At 50.4% G+C, this 22,708-nt stretch overlaps 1 protein-coding gene across 5 annotated transcripts in view; it reads right to left on the bottom strand.

Annotated features, from left to right (window-relative positions):
- LOC138564707 (zinc finger protein 420-like) overlaps positions 1-22,708 on the bottom strand; it is a 94,483-nt gene that overhangs the window by 50,860 nt on the left and 20,915 nt on the right. Inside the window, exon 1 of one of the 5 annotated variants that reach the window (XM_069642926.1) lies at positions 18,493-18,588. The exons of 2 other annotated variants lie outside the window; for them this stretch is intronic. The gene's annotated coding sequence lies outside the window, so the exon portion shown is untranslated. Of the gene's footprint in view, positions 1-17,437; positions 17,609-17,978; positions 18,462-18,492; positions 18,589-22,708 lie in introns of those variants that run through there. 2 more of the 5 variants (XM_069642928.1, XM_069642929.1) reach the window with 2 other exon arrangements.

Raw genomic sequence — 22,708 nt, 5'->3', positions numbered from 1 at the left:
AATTATCATTTCTTGTTGACACCGGGGCAACTCGGTCTTGCATAAGGGAAGGTAAATTTAAGATGTCAGGCGAAGCCATGAACACCCAAGGATTTTGTCCCGAGTTAACCTCCCATGTGTCAAATTTTATCAGCAATTGCCTAACATGTCAACAGTTTACGGCCGGTCATACTAAAAGTGATAAGAGGTACCATACCCCGGCCAGAAGGACCTTTTCGGCACCTTCACATTGACTATGTTGATATGATCAACATCTGTCAAGGCAATAGGTATATGATTGTAGTAGTATGCCCATTTTCTAGATGGATTGAAGCAGGGCCCTGTTCACACCCTGATGCGTTTAGAGCAGCCAAATTCATAGTAAGGGAGGTCTTCCCCAGATGGGGAGTGTGCGAGGTGCTAAGATCAGACAATGGCCCCCATTTCGCAAACGAAATGTTCCAGCATATCACATCCCTGCTGAACATTAAACACAAATTTGCATGTGCATACCACCCACAGGCTAATGGTGTATGTGAACGCCTGAATGGCTTATTGAAGGAGGCAATTGCTAAAATACAACAAACAACAAAGAAAAGTTGGTTGTATTGCCTTCCGTTAGCATTATTTGAGCTTAGAAACAGGCCAGGGTCCGACCACCACCTCACCCCTCACGAAGTGGTAACTGGACGACAAATGCGCCTTCCCCTAACACCAACATCAAGGGCATTCACCGACCACGAAAGTTCAGCGAATGTGTTAGGTGATGAAATGTATCAATATGTGTCTTCTTTGATTACTAGTGTCGTGTTTGTGTCTCAACAGCTCGAGCGCACACGGGGCGGGTCTACCAGCAATCAAGAAAAAGACGAAAGTACGGAATTGGGAAAGGAGAACTCGTGCAAACTTGCCAAAGGTGACCACGTACTACTTCGCAATTTCAATAGAAAGTGGAACCAAAAGAGGTTCACTGGCCCCCACCTGGTAGAGGACGTATCAACAAGAGCAGTAAAACTAAAGGATAAGCGTGCCTGGAACCACCTACATGACGTAAAGATTTACAAACTGCAGACCCGCCCCAGCGCCAACGACAGGTCCATTGAAAGAACAGCAACAACATCCCCGACAGCGGAAGAAAGTTCCACCACAGACAACGACCCAATTGTTCCCTCGGAGACAATAACTTACGAAGAAGGGGGTGATCCCCATGCTGCCCACCCCATGATCACTCGCTCAAAGAGTAAAAATACTTCCGCCATTTGAGCACAAACCCCCCCCCATTGACTGCTAAGTACAGGTGTAACTAAAACTGAAGGACATGCTTGCACTAATACACATGTAAACACGTGAATGTTCTTTTTTTCTCTCGCACATACAGGAACTGCGTAATATTGTATTGTTAAGAAAAGCTAATTAACAAATTCAGTGTGCAGGAGTAGATGGTGCTGCCAGACGATAACTACCCAGAGGAATTGTCACACCAATTTGTATAAGAAATAAAGAGGCCAACATACTTAAAAAGGAGAAGGGTACGTGTCTACTACACAGCCTTCCTCCTGGCCATAGAATATCACATGCCCCACCTCCGCCCATACTTGCCGGTCTTAAGAGACCCATCACTTAGAGTAGCGTGGGAGCAGCTCTTCGCCTGGGCACTGAATGACTACTTGATAGGAAGAGCTTAAAACTAACATTTAATAACGAGCATTTTTGAGAATTTTTAGGCGGGCAACTGTAACGTCGCAAGAATAAGCTGCCAGGACCGCAGCAAGGTAAGAGCAAAATGCCGGTGAAATTAGCATATGTAATAAAAATAATAGGGATTTTTATGATCACCGGGTTCTTGGCTGCCTCTGTCTGGCAGTACAGCTATGCTATCGATTTTATTGCTGCACCCAAACTTAATATACCCCCGTCCTCTGCTGCAACAGGTGTTACGTCAGGTGGTAATAGTAACATTGCACCCAAGCAAAATAGAGTTAAACGCAGCACATACTCAGACAATAAAGGTATTGATAATTATGTACAAGATTCAGCACACGTCACAAACAACATATGGTACCAGCACATGACCCGCATTGGTAAGCAGACAACTGAGGATAGCTGTTACGTTTGCTCATTAATACCATACGCCATGAGCGCTTCACGAACATTTGTTGCCACAGAAATAGATGAAAAAACAGCACAGTGCATAATATATTTGGCCCTGTTCCAAACGAAAGGAAGGTTTCAAGGAACAGTAGTGCACATGACATGGAAGACACGAGACTCATACCCATATGAAAACAACTTCCTCAAGACCTATCTGAGTTATCACAAGACCAGTTTACATGCTGAAGCATTCAGGTACATAACAAGTGGCCCTGCAAAAGGAGAAACAAAGAAGGTAACACTGCAGTATCTACCATGTGATTGGTACGCCACTGAAGTTCCGGGTAAACAAGGATGTTGGGAAAGACCGCTACTGACGATAACAGGAAAGGTGTACCTGGGCAACAACTGGGAGATAGGAGTAATTGGCAGCAACATGGTAACAAAAGAAACTATCTCAACTATCGAGACACACAATCATCGATGTTGGACGACGTGGATCAAATATGTACCAATGCTCACGTGGGTAGAAGAAGATGAAGACCCGATAACTATACTACCATTGACTGCGCCCAAAGTATGCTACCAGCATAAAGGAGAAGTGGACGTAGGATATAACACCAATTTTGCAAGCCTGATGGAGTTACCTGAGGGGGGAGCGGGAACAGCAGTGATAATGGACCATTATTGGGCCTGTGGAGAAAAGGCAGATCATACACTGCCTCCCCTGTGGAATGGTGTGTGCACAATGGTACACGTCAACGTACCATCACTAGTGGTACCTAAGAAGCATGTCGATGTGGCGAAATTTCCTAAAATGGATGAAGGAGATAAGAGAAGAAAGAGATCTGCACCACTTCAGAAGGAGCAAGGAAACAGGACAAACAGCAATGACACTGTCCTAAATAGGAGAAAAAGACAAGGAGAGCCATTGACAGGAAATTACCTGTGGGGAAGGTCGGAAACGGAACTAACATCAATACCGCCAGAACACAGACTATTCAGCAGAGCAGCAATGTTCTTCTCCTCAATAATACATCCGGGACTGCAGGCATACGCAAACGCAAAATGGCTCCAAATAACCAGGTGGGAACTAATGATGACCATCAATTCAACAGTAAATGGGTTCAACGCAATTAAAGAGGAGCTGCGAGCTGTCAGGATGGTAGCACTCCAGAACAGATATGTATTGGACCTTCTCACAGCAATGGAAGGAGGAGTTTGTGCAAAGATAGGACAATCTTGCTGCACGTTCATACCTGCCAACGATGCTGACAATGGTACACTGACAGAAGCAGTTTCACAACTGGCCCAGATGCACTCCAAAATGATGGACGAAAGTAATGGTGTAAACAAGGATAAGAGCTGGTTTTCACTATTATGGTCATGGATGCCATCTTGGCTGTCAGATGGACTGAAAATAATAGTGGGATGTGCTATTTTGGCTGGAGCTGCCCTGATCATAATTAGATTTTGGAAGGCCCGGAAGGCACGCACGACTGACGAGTTGCTGGAAATGGTGGGAATGCACCCCTTAATGCCAGCAGATGACGGCCAGAATACAGGTGTGATAATACAAGAAAGGGAGAAGTTGCGCACCCAAATCATCACCAATCATCTAGACCCACCATCAGTGAAGATCGAGAATCCAAGGAACCCCAGGAGCTACATAGGAAGATGGGTATACTGTACTCCTGGAGGAACATGTGAATACATGTATTGGTCATTTGAAGATCATGTGAACCATTATGGACATCTCGGAGGGATAACTAAGATATGGAGAGTAAGAGGAGATAACGAGAAGGATATGTTTGTGGTCGACAAGTCGACCAGAGGGGGGACTGAAGTGGGAGAATGGAAGACCAGGCTCCCGTCCTTCACCTCTCGCGCTTGGCCTAGAGGGTCACGGCCCAGACACCCGCCGCGAGAAGAGTTTGTCCAGTTACCAGACGACCAGGTACCCTGGTACAGGAACATACGGATGTGTCCACCTGCCTGCCCAGCAGTCCGCACTGGCCATGCCGACACCTGCGGCTCGGATCAGCTAGACTAAAAACCACACGTCGTTAGAGATGCCATGACGACCTAGACGACGGGAAGCACATCTGTACAAATATACACACTTAACATTTCCACACAAATCTACACGAAGAACATACTCAGTGCTCTGACATAGGCGACAGACATACTCACGGACGTACATCTTTATTATTTTTACATAGGCTTTCAGAATGCAGAAACGCAAGATGCATCATGAACTCATCTATAACGCCGCTTGCTCACGCTTCTCTTGAAACCCGTTACCACCATGAGAGGTATAATAGAAACACGATACTGGTCATGGAAATATATGCCACTATAACCTAAGGCACCCATGTCCGAAATGGATCACTATACACCAGGCCCAAGTAGGCCTCAAGCAAGAGTTCCCATGGACATTAACAAAGCAAAAGTCAGGTTGCTGATCCGGCAGAATGAGCCTGGTGGAGAAATCAGCCAAGGTCGCAATGTTGCAAACCCACATCCAAGAACAAATCATCAAAGGCACGATGTTGCAACCTCGCACTCCGCATACCAACGTTAAAGTCATATCTACAAATTAAACCAGACACACAGTGGAAAAGCAATATTAATTGTGCAGAATTGTGCCTCAAACACGGTCCCGCCCCACGTGACCAAGCCGAACCTGACGAGATGCCAAAACCCAGGAGAAAAAAGGCGTCTGGGTCCCTCACTACGAGACACAGGCCGAGACACGTGAAAGGCTCAATGAACACCTGCTACAGTGGGAGCGGTCAGCCTTCCACCTATGAATAAATCCTCACATTGTCTGCACGTACCCATATTGAAACATTGTTGCAAACACAGGTACACCGAGAGCTGGGAACAACGGTGGTCCCAGGCTGGGGAGCTCACGGATGCACCAATCAGAACATGGGGCTCTTATCTCAGACGTCAGTAACATTAGCCAATCCTCAGAGGTCTTCATGTAACAATTCTTATGTATCTAATTATAGGGACAACCCAGATATACCACCTGACTACACCTTGACCACTAATATCATTCTCTATATGTGTACTATACTAACCCTACCACTCGAGCAACCAATTAAGAGTGGCGATAGGTTTTTTGTTAACTTTCTGAAGTGACGCAAGTAGCGCGTCATAATGCAGTAAAAAGGGCCTGCGAGCCCCACAATTGTGTGTGTCAGGACGAACGCGTGCGCTCCTTGACCCATCCCTGCCGTTTGCATAATAAACAGCAGAGTCGCCTTGCTCCTTGTGTGTGTCTCATACTCTATCTCATCTGGGATATAAAGGAGGAGTTGGGGCCTCCCTGCCCGGAGGTCTGCGGACGGCCCGGCCGACCCCGGCAGAATTTCCCCCCCGACACCGTGCAGGCGGAGGTCAGCGACAGCAGAACCGGAGGCAGAGGTGCAGAAGGCAAGCAGCAGCGGAGTCCTTAAGCAGTCTGAGGTCAAAAACATAGGAAGGTAGATAATCCGACCAAGGAACTTCACGGGGGAAGGTACTAAAAGGAACACCTACCGTCTAAACCAGAAGCACAGGATAATGAAACCGCATCGCTTAAATGGAGATCGAGGAACACGCTTGACGTGTAACGTCATTGCCAAACCAATGCACAAAAGCAGGCATTAAATCACGCTCGACTTCTGCGTCCCTGGCATTGTGAGAAGCGTAATAGCAATGCCAGGGACGAAAGAAAGAATGATAGTTACAAAGTGAAGTACGCTTAGGAGGTTGGAGACTTCTGCAACGTGACGCTATACAGGATTCTGAAATCTAGGCGTGTGCACCCATAATTGCCTATTATGGTGAGAAACCTATTATATTGTGAAACCTAGGCCTTTCCCACACTATACAGAGTTCTCAAATCTAGGTGTGTTCTCCCATACCCAGATTATACTGTGAATCCTAGGCCTCTCTCCCACTATACAGGAACCTCAAATCTGGGTGTGACTCACCGATATCGGCCTATAGTATTGTGAAACTTAGGCCTTTATATCAATCTACAAAAAGCCCAAGTCTAGGTGTGTGCTCCCAATCTGCCTAATTATCCTGCAATGTAGGCTTCTCCCACTAGTCAGGGATACCAAGCTAGGTTTACCTCCGATATCTGCCCAGTGTATAGTGAGCCCTAGCAGCCGTCCTAGACAGGCACCTCGAATCTAGGTTTACTCCCCAGCGCATGCCACTAGCCTAACCCCACGACCTCACCACCTTCCAGGAACACCCAGCTAGCCACATAAGGCAATTGCTTAGAGTCGTACTTTGCCCCAGTCAAACGTGAATCCGCAGTCTAATATCAGGAGCTAGTCAGTCCAATGGTGTGTGTCCCCCTTTGAGAAACCCTTTGTAAGCAGACCGTGTGCTACTTATACACACAGCCCTCAGAATATAGAAGTCCAGAACAATAAATACATCACTACCTGGCCAACTACCGTTAAAAACCCTACAGGTGGGCTACAGCCCATGCAACCCAAGTCCGAGCTATCGCACCACCAAAGACGCCAAGATGCCCCGTCAAAGAGCAAGACGCTGCCAAAGAGAAACAGAAAATAGAACACACCAACCGGATACGTGCCCGAAACAATCACAAATACAGAACACAAGCAGGAAAACAACCAACCCACAAGAAGAGATAGCTCCCTATATTTAACACTATCTCACAACTACCTCACTGCCTCAACAACTCATCAGCACTAATACATCCAGGCATGCCGAGAACTGACCGGAACGTCGCAGGAAGAGAAGAGATGACCCAAAGAGGGGGAAGAAATTAAACCAATGCCCTCACCCCTACATCACAAAAACACAAGGGCAGTGCATGCAACCACAGCAAAACAGAGGATGAAGAAGCAGAAGAATTTATCATCAACCCGACAATCGACCTAACAGATCTCTTCTGCAAGGAAGCAGAATACATGGAGCACCAACCAAATTGTGACCTAAATAAAGGAGAAACCCAACAGAAGAACCACAAGACAAAGCAAGGATTAAAAAACAATTCTAACCGCATCAAAAAGATCCACTGCAACCTCATCAACGTCAGATCATTGTCCAAACATACCACAGAGATCTTCGACCTCCTATGCGAAGGTGGTATCAACATTCGATCCTATTCATAACCGAAACAAGGCTAGATGACTTGCATAACTGCATCCCTGTCAACTCAAGTGTTTATTTATTCATTTATTTGCCTTTTTAAAGCACTCACACAGCCTGCGGACATCGAGGTGCTGTTACAGGAATTTTTTGTTGTTGTTGTTGTGTAATTGTTGTCTTAGTTGCGTATTTATAACACGCTTAAATACCCAGAGGTTTCTAAGCACGGACCCGCGGTTCGAACCTGTGTTGCTTCGTGTTGTCTTGCTTCCAAGGCGAACACGTTGCCGCTGAGCTATCCTCCCTGTTCACAGGAAAAATAAAAAAGAGGAGAACTGGTGATAGCATACAAGAAACAGCTAAAAATGTAAACAGATTACCCTCTAAATAAACTGCGAATCCATGATCCTTCACCTAAAAGCAAATTGCAAAACAAAGCTCAAATTCGTCCTGGCATACAGAACACCAACATACGATGCAAGCTTCGCCAACGTATTCTCTGAAGCCATCACAAGCCTAGCCATCGAGCAGGAACACCTGGTAATCCTCAGAGACTTTATCATCTGGTTTGACGAAGAAACCGCTAACTCACAGAAATCACTAGCCAAACAACTAGACAATGAAACTACATCAGCTAGTCAAAGGAGCAATCCACACTGCGGGGCATACACTAGACGCAATCTTCGCCAACAAGAATCTCATTGCCACAACACCACATTACAGATCCTCTGGAGCGACCCACCTCGTCATTCCATTCGTGATCACACTCCCCACAACAATGGCAAAAAGAACAGACAAACTGCCATCTATCATGAAAAGAAACTGAAGAGCCATCAGAGCTAGCAACCTAGCAGAACAACTACAAATCAACAAACCACCAACATCGACCCTGGACGAAGCAGACAGCTAAATAAAAACAGAACTACTTCATAAATTGCTGGAACGATCAACAGGATCTCAAAGGAAAACCCTTTAACCCCATCATGCAAAAGAGCAACAGCAAAATGGTTTTCTCTGCTACTCTGCGCCATGAAAAGGAACAGGAAACTTGAATTAGAATGGATGAAAAAACCAATCAGGTGAAGAAATTACAACTCCAGTGACAAATCCACTCATACAAGAAGGACATATATAAGGCCAAAAAGAAATACTACAACAGAATCACCAAAGCCAGCAACACCCAAAAGGAATTGTTTAATATCATACAAGAAATAAGAAACCCTCCTGGCTGCAACAACACTTCGATACCTTGACTGAATCTATGCAATGAACTTGCAGACCATTTCAAAAACAAAATCACCACCATCCAATAAATCATACAAAGCAGACCAATCTACTACAACATGCAAACATGCGACCCACCCAGCCACGAGGATCACCAGAACAAACTCCCAATTATCAGCGAGACATTCATCAAGCTGGTAAGCAACAGAAACAAAGCAGGCTCCCCCATGGTTCCCTGCCCCTCAGACATACACAAATCAATCCTCACACAAGGAACGCCCATAGAATACTCGAGAAACCTTTTCAACCAATCACTTTCAAACAGGGAAAATACTGCAATCGCTCAAAGCGGCATACGTCAAGCCACTGCTCAAGGACACAGCAGGAAACATGGAGGACCTCTCCAACTAACGACCCATCACAAACATCCCATACCCAGCGAAACTACTCGAGCCGTCTACAGAATAAAACAAGAATCCATAGAGAAGCAGCAACTGTTGCACCAAGCACAAGTAGACTTCAGACCGGTGAGGGTAACGGAAACGGTATTGCTCTCAATCTAGGATGATCTAAAGGCTAATGCAGACTCAGACAAAAGCACAGCTCTAATCCTTCTGGACCTCTCTGCAGCATTTGACACAGTCAACCATGAAATCCTCATCGGGAGACTAGATAAAACAGAATCACTGACACAGCCCTACTATGGATTCAATCCTTCCTAACAAACAGAACAAAAACCGTCTGGATCAAACCTTTCGAATCTACTACAAGAGAATCCAACTGCGGAGTACCAAAAGGATCGTCCTTCTCCCCATTGCTCTTCAATATATAACTGATGCCACTAATCAAACTCATAAAAAAACATGCCTCCCATACTACAACTACGCAGATGACACTCAGATTGTCTACAAAATACAAGATACACAGGAAGAAAAAAAAACACTGAACTACTGAACTGCCTACAAGAGCTCTACAGCCTCAAACACAACCCAGTCACAACAATAATGATCATAGTTTAAAACGAGGAAAACAACCACTACATCCCATGGCCAACGGAACTGGGTACATCACTGACTCCCTCAACGCCAGTAAAAAAGCTGGGAGTCTTGATGGACAATGAACTAACACTTGAACCACAAGTAAACGTCCTAATCAAGAAATGTTTCTTCCTGCTGCACGCAGTAAAAAAGATCCTACCATTCCTCTCTTTTACCCACAAAACACTCACAATTATCGCAATCGCCATGTCCAGAGTATACTATGCCAACAGCCTATAACTAGGAATGCCAGAACGACTTAAAAAAACATCAGCGCATCCAGAACGCTACGGCAAGAGTCCTGCTCAGACTACCACCAAGAGAACAATTTACCCCAGTGCTGAAAATGCTACACTGGCTGCCAATAAAAGAGAATAATGTTCAAAACAATGTGCTTAATGCACAGATCAGTCCACGGCCAGGGAGCAGAGTTCCTAAAGAAAAAAAGAACCGTCTACCACGCAACAAGATCACTCAGCTCAAGCAACGCCATTCGCCTAGTACCAAAACCATACAACAAAAGAAAACTTGGAGGATCATCTTTCACTCACCTCACAACCTCGACCTGGAATATCCTACCAAAAAACATACGCAACACAAGGAGTCATTTGGAGTTTAGAAACCTACTCAAAACTTGGCTCTTTGCTCCAGATTCACGAGGAATCAACCAGGAAGAAAGGTCCAGAACGAAACCTGTGAATATCCCTGTAGGAAACCAAAGACTCCAACCTAGACCTCCATTTTAAATACGGGGATGGGCACACACCGCCCACCCACATGCCACCAATCCTAAAGGATACTTGGATAGGTGGGGACAACCAACAGGATGGACAATAAGGGACAAGCGCTGTGACCAAAAGTACACCTGCCACAGGGCTGGGGGAAGTAGCGGATATGAGCTAGATACACAAACCACTGGTGCGACACAAAAGAGAGCTCCCACTATGCAGCATGCCTGCCAACTATGCGGTCTAAGTAGAGTACCAAACACACAGGATAACCATAGAGGTTGAGAGCAGAAACGTGAAGACAAAGTGGTGAGAAATGGACAAATACTTGAAAACCATTATAACCGTACCTTACAATTTAAACTTTATGCATACTCAACATACAGAAACTCACACAGCCACCTCTCTGCACAGCAATCTGCACGTACTTCACCACATTGCAACAACAGACGAACAACACGTAACCCGCCACAGCAGCACATGGTAATTCTGGCACAGATCGAAAACCGTGTGCAAGCTCAGCGAACAGTGCAAACCGAACTGAAGCGTCCAACAGGACATCACAACTCTCACTTTCCTATTCCTACAGCCTTTTCGGAAGTTGTGCGGTTGGGCATGGAAGTTGGGGTAAGGCTGACAGATGTAGAGATCTTAGATAGAACAATGGTCTGCAAGCTGGGGCCAGATCCAGGAGATTTGGTGAGGGTGTCTGTGGCATGGGAGTAGACATTTATACTGGCAAGATTGTCCTGTACTGGTACATTTGGGAGACTAACCTTGGCAGAGGCAATTACATCAGCATCACTGTCATGAAGATGACCAGTGGAGACAGATGGTAAAACAAGATCAAGTGATGAAACAGAGGTTAGTGAATGGGAGTGGGAATCTGATGAAAGCGATAGGCAGAGAGAATGGGGAAGAGAGGCGAGGAAGAGTGAATAGAGGTGTGATGAAGTGTAAAGTCGCTCAGAAGGAGAAAGGGGGACAAGATAGTGAGAAGTAGCAGGAGGAGAGAATCTTAGTCATTGTAAAAGATAAGACGCCAGCCAGGTGGCCAGGTGGTCTGCAGAGGACAAGAAAGGAAAGGAGGACTAGTTTAGAGAAAGAGCAGAAGGGGTATTTGAAGAAAGGACATGAAGGTAGATGAGGAGGAGATGAAAGAGTCCAGGAGCAGTGATCAAGGATTCCAATACCGCCACCCTTGCCAAAGAGAACAGATGGAGGTAGAGGATTTAGAGGGAGTGATCCAGGTGTCAGTGAGACGGAGGCCATGAAGGTTGAAGCAGAAAGAGATCAAGAGTACAATGAGATTTATTACATAAAAAACGTGCATGCCAAAGACCTATTAAGACAACTGTAAGAGGAGCAAAAGCAATGGTAGGATAACCAAGATTAGACGGGTAACTGCCAAGCAGGCCCCTGGATGCCATTCAAAGGACTGGAATAAACATTCCATAGACGTTAGGGGGTCTTATACACCAGATGAAAGAGAGATGAGATGAAAATGAAGACTTTTGGAGGGTTTAGACTCCTATCGGAAGACCAGATGCTTCATTTTTATAGCCCGGGTCTAGAAGGAAGGATGTGGTGCTAAAGGGCCCAGAGTAGAGCTTGGAATGTGTGTACAAGTTATTGCGTGAGACAGCATTTTCCAAATACATTACTTGACTACAGATAACACTAAATGCGACTATTTTGTTTCTAGCATTTTCTAAATGTTTAACTTTATGCGCACATTGGATGGATGTCTCTTACTCTCGTGCAAAGGTGAATACTCAATTCTACTCTCTGGAATTTGGATGTACTCTTCAAATCTCAAAATGGGGAGTAAATTACTCCCACCTCAAAATCCTATCTGGAGCACTGAGGAGAGGGGGTGTATTGTACCTTATATTCCCCCTTTTCAATATGTCCATACCGTGTCTCTGTAAAGTGCTTTTCATATATTCACACTTGGTGTTCTTTCCAATATGTCCCGGTGTCTCCTCTGCTTCTGGGTGGACTTGCCGGTCTTCGTTGGCATGGATTCTCGCTCCCGCAGTCTGCAAATGAAGGATCTCAGCCTGTTTTCACCTCACGGTCGCCTTCTCTTCATTTTCCAGTTCCCTGCCGCTTCTGCTGGACACGCCTGCTTTCCTCACAGCTTCGGTAAGCGATGTACTGCTTTTCTCGTCTGCAAATGCCCAGGAGTCCCTCACAAGCTCCTGGTGTTCCTGCAATGGTCCTTTACTCTGCAACCTCTTTCTCAGTCTGCAAGCCGCTCTGTTTCTCCATGCTGGTTCAGTCTCTTGGTTCCTCGTTCCTCAAAGCGAGCTTTAGTACTCACTAGCCAGTCTCCACAGCAGCGGTGAATGTCTCTCTCCAACACTGTGCACACTTGACTGGCTCTCCCTCCCCGCCAGGATCATATTCACAACTGCATGCATCACCCACAAAGCAATCTCAAACGGAACACCAAGTTATTTGGTGGCTAAACTCCACACCACTGGAGGCTCTCGCACCTCACATAGCAAAGCAATCCAAAGGTTGGAGTCAAAGCTAGCCCTCAAAGAGAAGACTCACAGGCAGTCCTCCTGCCATGTCTGACCATCTGGAAGTCAATTCCGGTAGAGGCGCGAAATACTTACCCTCCTCTACTTCCACTAAACAGTAAAAATGTGGCTCTTTCAACAATACCTTTTGGACGAATAAAAAGCCCTCGACCAACAATACTGTGCTACTATTTAAAATGCCATGCCCAATTCTGGCGCAATCCTGCAGAAAAGCGCTCTCTGCTGCTCTTTAGTGAGGTTAGAGCAGGGGTGCACAACTGATTTTGACAGAGGGCCGAAAGTACCTTACATGAGGGCTATAGTGGGCCGAAAAGTAAATGTGGGCGGGGCTGTAGGCGGGGTGTGGCAGGAGGCTTTTTAAACCCCCAATTTCTACTAAACACATGGAAAAATAATGTTTTTGAGGGGTAACGATTTTTATTTGCATTTCAAACTTACATTTTGTACTACACATTTTCCATTGTTAGAATTTATTTCTATTTAGTTATTGTATCTCGCATGTTTAGTTAACTTATATATATTTTATTGACCCTAGATTGGACATGCCGTCATTTTGGACTGCTACAGTTTGCTATTTGGGTTGCCCAAGAGGAGTATGGCCTTCATGGAGTCAGGTTTCCTCAAAAAAGCAAAGGATGTACATCTCCTAACTGTGCCTGTTTTAGCTTTATTATTGGGTTCACTCTTGGAGTGCAACACTTTGCCCCATGTCCCTCACCCCCAACCAAACACTATGCCCCTTGGCCCCCCTCACCCCCAACCAAACATTATGCCCCATGGCTCCCCCACCCCCAACCAAACACTATGCCCCAGGGCACCCTCACCCCCAACCAAACATTATGCCCCATGTCCCTCACCCCCAACCAAACATTATGCCCCATGGCTCCCTCACCCCCAACCAAACATTATGCCCCATGGCACCCTCACCCCCAACCAAACACTATGCCCCATGTCCCTCACCCCCAACCAAACATTATGCCCCATGTCCCTCACCCCCAACCAAACACTATGCTCCATGGCCCCCTCACCCCCAACCAAACACTATGCTCCATGGCCCCCTCACCCAAACACTATGTCCCATGGCCCCCTCACCCCCAACCAAACACTATGCTCCATGGCCCCCTCACCCCCAACCAAACACTATGCCCCATGGCCCCCTCACAACCCAACCAAACACTATGCCCCATGGCCCCCTCACCCCCAACCAAACACTATGCTCCATGGCCCCCTCACCCCCAACCAAACACTATGCCCCATGGCCCCCTCACCCCCAACCAAACATTATGCCCCATGGCACCCTCACCCCCAAGCAAACACTATGCCCCATGTCCCTCACCCCCAAGCAAACACTATGCCCCATGTCCCTCACCCCCAACCAAACACTATGCCCCTTGGCCCCCTCACCCCCGACCAAACATTATGCCCCATGGCTCCCCCTCCCCCGACCAAACACTATGCTCCATGGCCCCCTCACCCCCAACCAAACACTATGCCCCATGGCCCCCTCACCCCCAACCAAACATTATGCCCCATGTCCCTCACCCCCAACCAAACATTATGCCCCATGGCTCCCTCACCCCCAACCAAACATTATGCCCCATGGCTCCCTCACCCCCAACCAAACATTATGCCCCATGGCACCCTCACCCCCAACCAAACACTATGCCCCATGTCCCTCACCCCCAAGCAAACACTATGCACCTTGGCCCCCTCACCCCCAACCAAACATTATGCCCCATGGCTCCCCCACCCCCAACCAAACACTATGATCCATGGCCCTCTCACCCCCAACCAAACACTATGCCCCATGGCCCCCTCACCCCCAACCAAACACTATGCCCCATGGCACCCTCACCCCCAACCAAACACTATGCCCCATGTCCCTCACCCCCAACCAAACACTATGCCCCATGGCCCCCTCCACCCCCAACTCAGCACACACACACAAGCACCCAACCAGACCCGAACCCACAACTCAGCACACTCTCAAACATGCACCCATACAGACCCAAACCCCCAACTCAGCACACTCTCAAACATGCACCCATACAGACCCGAACCCCCACCCCCCAACTCAGCACACTCTCAAACATGCACCCATACAGACCCGAACCCCCACCCCCAACTCAGCACACTCTCAAACATGCACCCATACAGACCCGAACCCCCACCCCCCAACTCAGCACACTCTCAAACATGCACCCATACAGACCCGAACCCCCACCCCCCAACTCAGCACACTCTCAAACATGCACCCATACAGACCCGAACCCCCACCCCCCAACTCAGCACACTCTCAAACATGCACCCATACAGACCCGAACCCCCACCCCCCAACTCAGCACACTCTCAAACATGCACCCATACAGACCCGAACCCCCACCCCCCAAGTCAGCACACTCTCAAACATGCACCCATACAGACCCGAACCCCCACCCCCCAACTCAGCACACTCTCAAACATGCACCCATACAGACCCGAACCCCCCACCCCCCAACTCCAAACCCCCACCCCCCAAATCAGCACACACACAAACATGCACCCATACAGACCCGAACCCCCACCCCCCAACTCGGCACACTCTCAAACATGCACCCATACAGACCCGAACCCCCACCCCCCAACTCAGCACACACTCAAACATGCACCCATACAGACCCGAACCCCCACCCCCCAACTCAGCACACTCTCAAACATGCACCCATACAGACCCGAACCCCCACCCCCCAACTCAGCACACTCTCAAACATGCACCCATACAGACCCGAACCCCCCGCCCCCCAACTCCAAACCCCCACCCCCCAAATCAGCACACACACAAACATGCACCCATACAGACCCGAACCCCCACCCCCCAACTCAGCACACTCTCAAACATGCACCCATACAGACCCGAACCCCCACCCCCCAACTCAGCACACTCTCAAACATGCACCCATACAGACCCGAACCCCCCAACTCCAAACCCCCACCCCCCAAATCAGCACCCATACAGACCCAAACCCCCCACCCCCCCAACTCCAAACCCCCACCCCCCAAATCAGCACACACACAAGCACCCAACCAGACCCGAACCCCCACCCCCCAACTCAGCACACTCTCAAACATGCACCCATACAGACCCGAACCCCCACCCCCCAACTCAGCACACTCTCAAACATGCACCCATACAGACCCGAACCCCCACCCCCGAACTCAGCACACTCTCAAACATGCACCCATACAGACCCGAACCCCCCACCCCCAACTCCAAACCCCCACCCCCCAACTCAGCACACACACACAAACATGCACCCATACAGACCCGAACCCCCACCCCCCAACTCAGCACACTCTCAAACATGCACCCATACAGACCCGAACCCCCACCCCCCAACTCAGCACACTCTCAAACATGCACCCATACAGACCCGAACCCCCCACCCCCCAACTCCAAACCCCCACCCCCCAACTCAGCACACACACAAACATGCACCCATACAGACCCGAACCCCCACCCCCCAACTCAGCACACACACAAACATGCACCCATACAGACCCGAACCCCCATCCCCCAACTCAGCACACTCTCAAACATGCACCCATACAGACCCGAACTCCCACCCCCCAACTCAGCACACTCTCAAACATGCACCCATACAAACCCGAACCCCCACCCCCCAATTCATCACACTCTCAAACATGCACCCATACAGACCTGAACCCCCACCCCCCAACTCAGCACACTCTCAAACATGCACCCAACCAGACCCGAACCCCCACCCCCAACTCAGCACACACTCAAACATGCACCCATACAGACCCGAACCCCCACCCCCCAACTCAGCACACTCTCAAACATGCACCCATACAGACCCGAACCCCCACCCCCCAACTCAGCACACTCTCAAACATGCACCCATACAGACCCGAACCCCCACCCCCCAACTCAGCACACTCTCAAACATGCACCCATACAGACCCGAACCCCCACCCCCCAACTCAGCACACTCTCAAACATGCACCCATACAGACCCGAACCCCCACCCCCCAACTCAGCACACTCTCAAACATGCACCCATACAGACCCGAACCCCCACCCCCCAACTCAGCACACTCTCAAACATGCACCCATACAGACCTGAACCCCCCCACCCCCCAACTCAGCACACTCTCAAACATGCATCCATACAGACCCGAACCCCCACCCCCCAACTCAGCACACTCTCAAACATGCATCCATACAGACCCGAACCCCCACCCCCCAACTCAGCACACTCTCAAACATGCACCCATACAGACCCGAACCCCCACCCCCCAACTCAGCACACTCTCAAACATGCACCCATACAGACCCGAACCCCCACCCCCCAACTCAGCACACACTCAAACATGCACCCATACAGACCTGAACCCCCCCACCCCCCAACTCAGCACACTCTCAAACATGCACCCATACAGACCCGAACCCCCACCCCCCAACTCAGCACACTCTCAAACATGCACCCATACAGACCCGAACCCCCACCCCCCAACTCAGCACACTCTCAAACATGCACCCATACAGACCCGAACCCCCACCCCCCAACTCAGCACACTCTCAAACATGCACCCATACAGACCCGAACCCCCACCCCCCAACTCAGCACACTCTCAAACATGCACCCACACACATCCAACACCCCCCCACCCGACACACAAACACAAAGAGAGCACTTACCGGGGGCGTGCTGGAAGGCAGTTAGGCAGGTGTGCAGGCAGGTGTGCAGGCAGGCAGGAAGGCAGGAAGGCAGGAAGGAAGGCAGGCAGGCAGGAAGTCAGGCAGGAAGGCAGGAAGGAAGGCAGGAAGGCAGGCAGGAAGTCGCTGGACTCGCACCACGGCCGGCGTGGTCCAGGCTGAACTGCCTTCCGGCATCAAGCCTTACTGGCCACGCCCGCCGCAGTGCTGCTGGCCCTCCATTGGCTCAGCAGCACACGCGCACTACGTGGCTCGTAGGAGCGACGTGGTGCGTGTGTGTTTGCTGAGCCAATGAGGGCCAGTGTTTTGTCCGGCCCGGAACTAGACCACAGAGACTTTCCTAATGGAGGGCGGCGGCCGGTGCTGCTGGCGGGCCGCCGCCCTCCATTAGGGAAGTCTTTGTGCCTCGCGGGCCGCATGCTGTGCGCCCATGAGTTAGAGCTATAAGCAATACAATTAAAAAACATTCCTTGAAATGCTGTCATTATAAACTCGGGACAGAAAACTGAAATGTAATCTGTACCTGAGGTTGAGCCTTGAACAGTCTCTCTTTTCTCTGGATCCTCGTGTTCATTGACAAAGGTTTCCCTGTCCATGTCTTCAAAGGGTGAACTTTCGGGACATTCAGTGTTCAACTCGTTTATGGGGTTCTGATAATAGCAGGTAGAGAGTCACTGTACTGTTTTGTGGAGACTGGTCATTTACGTGGAGTTTCAAATTGAAAGTAGTTTTTGGAATAATGTCTTTTATTCATGTTCGTTAACTCAGGTTTAGTTGGCTCACTGCCTGGTAAACCCTCCTCATTTAGATGCACAAGGATTCTGGACCAGAAGGGACCCAGAACTCAGGAGGTCCATGCTCATGCCAGCACATGAGGACGCTCAGGAGGTCCATGCTCATGCCAGCACATGAGGACGCTCAGGAGGTCCATGCTCATGCCAGCACATGAGGACGCTCAGGAGGTCCATGCACGTGCCATCAATCTAACCTCATTACATAAAACATTCATTTTTTAATGAACTGAGTATAATCCATACCTGAGGCTGAGCCTTCAATCTTCCCTCCTTTGCCAGGATCCTCATGTTCATTGGCAAATGGTTGCTTGACCACATCTTCAAGGGGCATGACTTTAACGAAATCTGGATATTTAGTGTGAGAGGTTTCTTCCCAGTCTTTAGTGTTCAACTCGTTTACAGGGTTCTCACGATAGTAGGTAGAGAGTTCCTCCCTTTCAATTTTCACAGGGTGGCACCAGTCCTGGTGATCCTGAGCAGATGGCTCTGTGCCCACTTCAATCTTTACCCATTCTACGGCGTCAGGATGATATGGGGCAGATGGCTGATCTCGTTCAACCTTCCCCTGGTCCGTCAGGTCCTCGAGATCCCTGGGAGAAGACCCCTCCCATACTTGGATCTTCACCAAGTCCATGGAGCCCTGTGGACTCTTGGTTAAAGGTTCCTCGCCTCCCTCAGTCTTCGCATATCTCATGGTGTCCTCCTGATTCTCGGCCGTGGTCTCCTCACCTACTTCAATCTTCACCCAGTCCACGGGCCCCTCACAATGTCCTGCAGAAAGATCCCATGAGTCACTCTTCACCTGGTCCATGATTCCGACAAAGCCAATGCAGATGATTAATCGATTCCTTAAGCTTCACAGAGCGCACAGACTGCTGCAGTTTCCATGACGAGTGAGTTATCTTCTAGGCGCTAGTTTATCAGTATAACATAATGTGTATCCTCGTGGTAGTGAACCTGAGAGAGAGAGAGAGAGAGAGAGAGAGAGAGAGAGAGAGAGAGCACATCATCCAACAGATAAATAGCACTTCTGAATCTGCCCGTCCACAGGATCGAATACAGCCAACATAAAGAACACTCATTTTACTGCAGACCTGGCTGAAGACCCTACTTCTAGAAGCGGCTCATTATGGGTTATGAGACTCATAGGTTTCATGTGCCGACTCCACCGATGAACAACGGCCTCTCAGGAAATGAGAACCTACACATTCAGGTTGGGTGTAAGTGTATAAACCACTGACGGGTCAGATGATTACAACAAAGCATAGTCAGTCAGCAGTGGCAATAACTTCTGTTCATACCAAAGCTATTGAAACGCCCACTTGGTCAGCGATTACAACACTGTTACAATATACAAAAAAAGACTCTAAACCAACACTATGAGAAAACGGTCAATTCATTTTCATCTGGGTATCTTCCTGGAATACGAGAGGTCATGCTCTCTTGACTAATACACAATTAAAATTCATGATATTCTTCTATTCTAGGAAAAATGGTTAAAAGCTAAACTTTTTATTGGCAGGGATGATCTCATGTTTTTGTCCTGCAAATAAGGGGTTGCATAGACGCCCCTGCCGGGGCCTCCTCACCGAGATTCCCTCTCCTGTTCTCCCACAGTCCCCCCTGCTCTGCCATTCACAGCACACCCCCTGCTGGCCCCACACACACAGTACACACCCTGCTCTCCCACCCTACATGCTCCCCCACTCTCCCACACACAGGTCACACCTGCTCCCCCCACACAACCCCCCCCTGCTCTCTGCCCCACACTTCCCCTCCTGTTCTCCCACAGTCCCTCCTGCTCTGCCATACACAGTACAGCCCCTGCTGGCCCTACACATAGCACACACCCTGCTGGCCCCACACACACAGCACACACCCCTGCTCTCCCACCCTACATGCTCCCCCACTCTCCCACACACAGGTCACACCTGCTCCCCCCACACAACCCCCCCTGCTCTCTGCCCCACACTTCCCCTCCTGTTCTCCCACAGTCCCTCCTGCTCTGCCATACACAGTACAGCCCCTGCTGGCCCTACACATAGCACACACCCTGCTGTCTCCACACACAGCACACACCCCTGCTCCCCCCCTACATGCTCCCCTGCTCTCCCACGCACAGGTCACACCTGCTCCCCCCCCACACAACCCCCTTTGCTCTCCCCCACACTTCCCCTCCTGTTCTCCCACTTAGCTCCCCCTGCTCAGCCATACACAGCACACCCCCTGCTGGCCCCACACGCACAGCACACACCACTGCTCCCCCACCATACATGCTCCCCTGCTCTCCCACACACAGGTCACACCTGCTCCCCCCCACACAACCCCCTTTGCTCTCCCCCACACTTCCCCTCCTGTTCTCCCACTTAGCTCCCCCTGCTCAGCCATACACAGCACACCCCCTGCTGGCCCCACACGCACAGCACACACCACTGCTCCCCCACCATACATGCTCCCCCACTCTCCCACACACAGGTCACACCTGCTCCCCCCACACAACCCCCCCTGCTCTCTGCCCCACACTTCCCCTCCTGTTCTCCCACAGTCCCTCCTGCTTTGCCATACACAGTACAGCCCCTGCTGGCCCTACACATAGCACACACCCTGCTGGCCCCACACACACAGCACACACCCCTGCTCTCCCACCCTACATGCTCCCCTGCTCTCCCACACACAGGTCACACCTGCTCCCCCCCACACAACCCCCTGCTCTCTCCCCCACGCTTCCCCTCCTGTTCTCCCACAGTCCCCCTGCTCTGCCATACACAGCACACCCCCCGCTGGCCCTACACACAGCGCACACCCTGCTGTCTCCACACACAGCACACACCCCTGCTCCCCCCCCTACATGCTCCCCTGCTCTCCCACGCACAGGTCACACCTGCTCCCCCCCCACACAACCCCCTTTGCTCTCCCCCACACTTCCCCTCCTGTTCTCCCACTTAGCTCCCCCTGCTCAGCCATACACAGCACACCCCCTGCTGGCCCCACACGCACAGCACACACCACTGCTCCCCCACCATACATGCTCCCCTGCTCTCCCACACACAGATCACACCTGCTCCCCCCCACACAACCCCCTGCTCTCTCCCCCACTCTTCTCCTCCTGTTCTCCCACAGTCCCTCATGCTCTGCCATACACAGTACAGCCCCAGCTGGCCCTACACATAGCACACACCCTGCTGGCCCCACACACACAGCACACACCCCTGCTCTCCCACCCTACATGCTCCCCCACTCTCCCACACACAGGTCACACCTGCTCCCCCCACACAACCCCCCCTGCTCTCTGCCCCACACTTCCCCTCCTGTTCTCCCACAGTCCCTCCTGCTCTGCCATACACAGTACAGCCCCTGCTGGCCCTACACATAGCACACACCCTGCTGTCTCCACACACAGCACACACCCCTGCTCCCCCCCTACATGCCCCCCTGCTCTCCCACGCACAGGTCACACCTGCTCCCCCCCCACACAACCCCCTTTTGCTCTCCCCCACACTTCCCCTCCTGTTCTCCCACTTAGCTCCCCCTGCTCAGCCATACACAGCACACCCCCTGCTGGCCCCACACGCACAGCACACACCACTGCTCCCCCACCATACATGCTCCCCTGCTCTCCCACACACAGGTCAAACCTGATCCCCCCCCCACACAACCCACCTGCTCTCTCCCCAACACTTCCCCTCCTGTTCTCCCACATAGCACACACCCTGCAGGCCCCACACATACAACACACCTCTGCTCACCCACCCTACATGCTCCCCTGCTCCCCCCTACACTTCCACTCCTGTTCTCCCACACAGTTCCCCCTGCTCAGCCATACACAGCACACCCCCTGCTGGCCCTACACATAGCACACACACCTGCTCTACCCCCTACATGCTCGTCTGCTCTCCCACACACAGGCCACACCTCCCCCCCACAAAACCCCCCTGCTCTCTCCCCCACAATTGCACTCCTGTTCTCCCACAGTACCCCATGCTGGCCCTGCATATAGCACACACCCTGCTGGCCCCACACACACAGCACACATCCCTGCTCTCCCACCCTACATGCTACCCTGCTCTCCCACACACAGGTCACACCTGCTCCCCCCAAACAACCCCCCTACTCTCTTCCCCACATTACCCCTCCTGGTCTCCCACAGTCCCACCTGCTCTGCCATACACAGCACGCCCCCTGCTGGCCCTACACATAAAGCACACCCTGCTGGCCCCACACACATAGCGCACACACCGGCTCTACCCCCTTCATGCTCCTCTGCTCTCCCACACACAGGCCACACCTGCTCCCCCCACATAACCCCCCTGCTTTCTCCCCCACACTTCCACTCCTGTTCTCCCACAGTCCCCACTGCTGGCCCTACACATAACACACACCCTGCTGGCCACACACACAGCACACACCCCTGCTCTCCCACCCTACATGCTCCCCTGCTCTCCCACACACAGGTCACACC

Source organism: Ambystoma mexicanum, chromosome 1p, assembly GCF_040938575.1.
Source record: "Ambystoma mexicanum isolate Mex_15411 chromosome 1p, UKY_AmexF1_1, whole genome shotgun sequence".
Lineage (NCBI taxonomy): Eukaryota > Metazoa > Chordata > Amphibia > Caudata > Ambystomatidae > Ambystoma > Ambystoma mexicanum.
Note: the sequence above shows the minus strand (reverse complement) of the source record. Positions and strands in the feature narration are given on the sequence as shown.